At 40.7% G+C, this 4,606-nt stretch overlaps 1 long non-coding RNA gene across 3 annotated transcripts; it reads left to right on the forward strand.

Annotated features, from left to right (window-relative positions):
* The first annotated feature begins 254 nt into the window (after positions 1–254).
* On the forward strand, positions 255–4,364 carry LOC119340484. 3 transcript variants are annotated; one of them, XR_005164565.1, is made up of 6 exons: positions 257–2,103; positions 2,235–2,374; positions 2,453–2,627; positions 3,052–3,148; positions 3,257–3,686; positions 3,813–4,364. It is a non-coding gene; the product is annotated as an uncharacterized LOC119340484 (long non-coding RNA). The 3 variants fall into 3 exon arrangements; XR_005164564.1 differs by having other exon boundaries at positions 255–2,103; positions 2,453–3,148; XR_005164566.1 differs by having other exon boundaries at positions 255–2,103; positions 2,453–3,148; positions 3,818–4,364.
* The last annotated feature ends 242 nt before the right edge of the window (positions 4,365–4,606 follow it).

Raw genomic sequence — 4,606 nt, forward strand, 5'->3', positions numbered from 1 at the left:
GTTGACACAGCAGCAAAGCCCAACACCCGAGAAAATAAGAGGTGAGCAAGAACAGAAGAGAAATGTAGTGCTTTTGTACTGATATTGGTTTGCATCTGTACTGACTAGAAAATGAGAGAGAGAGAGAGAGAGAGCTTTGGTACTGATATTGGTTGAGAGAGAGAGAGTACAATATACTTTTCTGTCATCTAATATATGTATCCTTGACAATTTAAACAGATGCCAACAATATGATTAGGCGCACATATACGAGTGCGTTTATGACGACTCTTGCACCAGGAGAGAGGAGATCCTCAAGCCATTGCAGCTATCTTTTCTGCCTCAATCTGATTTAGCTCTGCGCTTTTCCACCCATGCCCGGTCTCTTGCCACAGCAGCCATCTTTCTTCCTGTCCGTTCAGCCTCCTTCCTCTTCATAGCAGCAGAATATTGTGCTTTACGCTTCCTCTTCTTAGCCTGCCCAAACAACATGAATGAATGAACGTAAGCAATAATTATAAATATAGAATTCAGGTCTGGGTTATTAACTAGACATATGGACAGATCATAAGTGAACAGAATAACAACAGAAGTTTGGTATACAACTACAGTACATTATAACAAGACAAGTTTTTGAATCTATCAAGCATCAAGGTAAGCTTTCATGATCATAGAAATGAAGGTGTTTGTATTAGCGCAATGCTTTAATCAGTAGGGTCTTTCCCATCTATGATCAAGGTCGATTGTGTCAGCTCTGTTGTGGCGTTCATGTATATCGAGGCTTATTTTTTAAGCATGCCTAGGGTTTTGTTCCTGTTTGTGTTGATCTGAACATGTGCTCTGTTCATGTAGAAGAGCTCATATGAATCTGTCTTAGGGAAATAATTGAGTACATGTGATCAGTATGTTAGCCAAAACTGAACATTTGATCTCTATTGAACTGAAAGGATTGTATATTTGATCTCTGTTTAACTGAAAAGATTGAACCCTTACTTTTGATCTCTGTTTAAGTTTAAAAATTCAGCTGTTCCACAAACCTTCTATAGTTCAGAAACTGAATCTTTAGATGTACTCTGTTTTAGTGCAGAAAATGAATTTTAGTGCACAAACTGAATTAGTACAGAAACTGAAAAGACTAAACCTTTACTTTTGATCTCATTTAAGTTTAAAAATTCAGATGTTCCACAAACCTTCGATAGTTCAGATACCGGACCTTTACATATACTCTGTTTTAGTGCAGAAAATGAATTCTAGTGCAGAAACTGAATTAGAACAGGAACTGAAAAGACTGAACATTTACTGTTGATCTATGTGTAAGTTTAGAAGTTCAGCTATTCCACAAATATTCTTTAGTTTAGATAGTGAATATTTAGATACACTCTGTTTTAGCGTAGAAAATGAATTTTAGCGCACAAACTGAATTAGCGCAGAAACCATTGCAACAACTGATTTTTGGTTTCTTTGCTTTCTTTAAGTGCAGGAATTTATTTATTTTCTTTCCGGAGCCCTGTGACCAGAAGAATTGGGGATCTCGAGAGGGAATTTTGCAGTTGTGGCCATTTTAAAAATAGACCTCTGTGAAATCTATGTATTCCTGATACTATTATATCATGCTGCATTTCCTGTGATATATCAAATATCTATCATTTGTCCTAAACAAGAGGCCTTACATTTATACTGAGCATTACTAATTTGGTCAGTATATAATATTGCAATGCTTATAACCCTTTGGTCAGTGGCCCATCTGAATTGAGATGCATCATAGTTATCTTAATACTATTTGTTCTGTTTCTTACTCATTGATCCATCCCACACAACAAGTATTCTTCCTGAGAAGTATGCTCAGATAGTTGAATATATTGTTTTGTACTTAATTGTTGAAAGATGGATTTGTATTACTAATGCTGAGATGGGCATTACAATTTTCTTTCAAGGGAACAGACCAAACCAAACTGCGACCTTATTTGTCAATATTTGAAATTTATATTATGTCTCTTATGTGATCTCAGAGAACTTAATTTTTGTGTGGGGACCTCAAGCTACCTTTAGTGACTTACAAGCTATATCAACCAACAAGAGTTTTCCCTGCTTTTGGAGCCTGCTAAGCTATCAACAAACAAAGAGGTTGCCCGTTCTCTTGCTAATGAAATATGTATTTACTAGAATTTTTGTTATTATCAGAAGAGGGTTGTATTTTTATTGGAGGCTGCATTTGTAATGGTTCGGTATTTCTAAAGGGGTACATTTCTTTGTAGGTACTATGCTGAGACTGAAGAGGATGCTAGCCAGCGGCCCACCTCTCTTGCCGTCACCGCTGAGCCGCCATGTCTCCTTCAGAGGCTTATTGTATTGCTACATGTTTATGCTTCTTATCCACTCACCCATTGTAGTGTAGGTTTGTGTTCTTGGATCTCTTTCCCTCCATTTCTTATTTTTGGTGAGCGGGTGAGCTAATTGGGCTATTTTCCTCTAGGTCTGTTGCGGCAATTGAATGCTTCAAAGGATTTTAATGGAGTTCATTGTAGCTGAGTCGCAAATCTCCAGCTTGCTTTCATGTCTTTTCTCACTAGAGACATCACCTGCCGGCGACGGCGATGACCGCTACCCTGCTCCTCTCCCGGCAAAGGCATGGCTACCTCTCCTGTGAAGTTAAGGCCATCTTTGCCTCTTCCTTCAGTTTTTCCTCTGTTTTTTGTTACACGACTTTGTGGTGCTTAGTGTATATATCATTCCCCCCTGTCCATTAATTGAACAACTCTGCTACATGTGATTGCATTAGCAAACTCCATTTTTGTGTATGTAGAAAAACAAAGGAAACTCCATTTTTGTGTATGTGGAAAAAACAAAGGAAACTGCATTTTTGTGTAATTACAAACAAATGAAACTCCATTTTTTTGTAATTACAAACAAGAGACTTTTAGACGGCGAAGACTGCTGCCCTGATCCTAAGAGCCTACTGACATTTCACCAAATCTTGTTATAATTTTTTTTATCAGCAGCAGATACTTTTAAATTTGTCTTTACAATTCCAAGTACATGATCATACTGATCCTTCTTTTTTTGATGTAGCAGAACAAACGTTCGTAATTTATACACCTAGGCTCAGCTTCTCTATATTGATACGAAGGCCTGGAGCATGTTTCTTTTGTTTTCAACTCGAGAGGGCCAGGTAGGACCATATAGACACAGTAAAAGGCCAGTTTCTTTGTTCCACGCCTTACAAAAACGAGCAAGGCTGACATAATATTTCTGGTTCCCTTCTACTGTGTGCAAACAGAACCTGGCGGCGCAATAGCAGCTCAACTACTATTGTTATTAATCAGGATAAATGCTTCTGCTTTTCATCGGCCGGTAAACATGCTAAGTTTGCCTGGCTGGCACACATGCCTAGGCACAACAATCTGCCCCAGCACCGCACGGCAAGGCGCGCTGCAGGTCATTTATATAGCATCTCCTCATTTGTATATTATTCACATATAGCATCTCATTTCTTGGTTGATTGCTTACATGTATTCAACTTCTGGCTCTTTCGCTCCCAAGCTGGCCTCCCTCTCCTTGGTGCTCAGCGGCAGAAGCACGAGGCGCTGCACCTTTGACCCCGTAGTGCTCGGCTCCAATTCATCAGGGAGGCCACCGGCAAGCATGAAGCTGCCCTTGGTGCTTCCTCCTCATCAAGGAGGAGGAGGTCGGGTAGCGCCGTCCTCAAGGTACGTCCTCGCTGCTTTGACCCGCCTCTCTCGTGCACCTGTCCTTCCCTATTTCTCTTACTGTCGCGGTGCTCGTGCCGCTGCCGATCCTAACCTAGGTCGCCGTCACTCCTCGGCGCTTCGCAGGACAGGCACAACCGCGACACCGCAGAGACGGGCGAGGATGTGGTGCTGCTCCTTCTTGTGGTGTATGCATTGGCGTTGCTTGCGGTAGTGATGCATATCTTCGTGGGCAATGCTATTTGAAGACCATTCAAGTGATTTAAGGGAGAAGATGTCCAGAATGTAAGGAGGTTGAAGATGACGACCAAAAGGTTGACATATTAAGCGGCTGCCAAGAAGCCAATAATTTGCCCCCTGCCATTAGTAATACCCGCTCTTCTTTATGAAATCTTTCCTAACTATCGTTGCAGATTGTGAGATCCCTATTTAAATACATCACTCAGCGTCTGTCCGGTACAGAGTTGCATGGCAGGCATATGTGTTCTCAGCCACCTTATCAATTGTAGGCTTAGAATGATTTGCTTCGTCCAAGTGTTGTTCGTCAACAATTTTTTTGTTTGTCCATGTCAATTCTGATTTTAGAGGATACCTATGTTTTGGTAGGAAGTGTATTGTTCTTATGTTTTTTCCTGGTATGTACTGACTGATGCAGTAATTGATGTTTTAGATTATGAAATCCCTATTTAATAAATCGCTCGGTAATTGTCTTGTATGAATGCATATGCTAGATCCGGGTTCCTACTAACTCAACATTACCTGCTTGACCAAAACATTGGGACCGGCAGCCTCGCACCAAGGCGCGATTCCGATCTAGTCTATGAGATGCTACATCGACATGCACCATCCACATGACACGTCGGTGTGTTAAAAGATGTAATTCTGTATCGATTTCTTCGGCACGACAACAAGGCATCAAC

Source organism: Triticum dicoccoides, chromosome 7B (genome assembly GCF_002162155.2).
Source record: "Triticum dicoccoides isolate Atlit2015 ecotype Zavitan chromosome 7B, WEW_v2.0, whole genome shotgun sequence".
NCBI lineage: Eukaryota > Viridiplantae > Streptophyta > Magnoliopsida > Poales > Poaceae > Triticum > Triticum dicoccoides.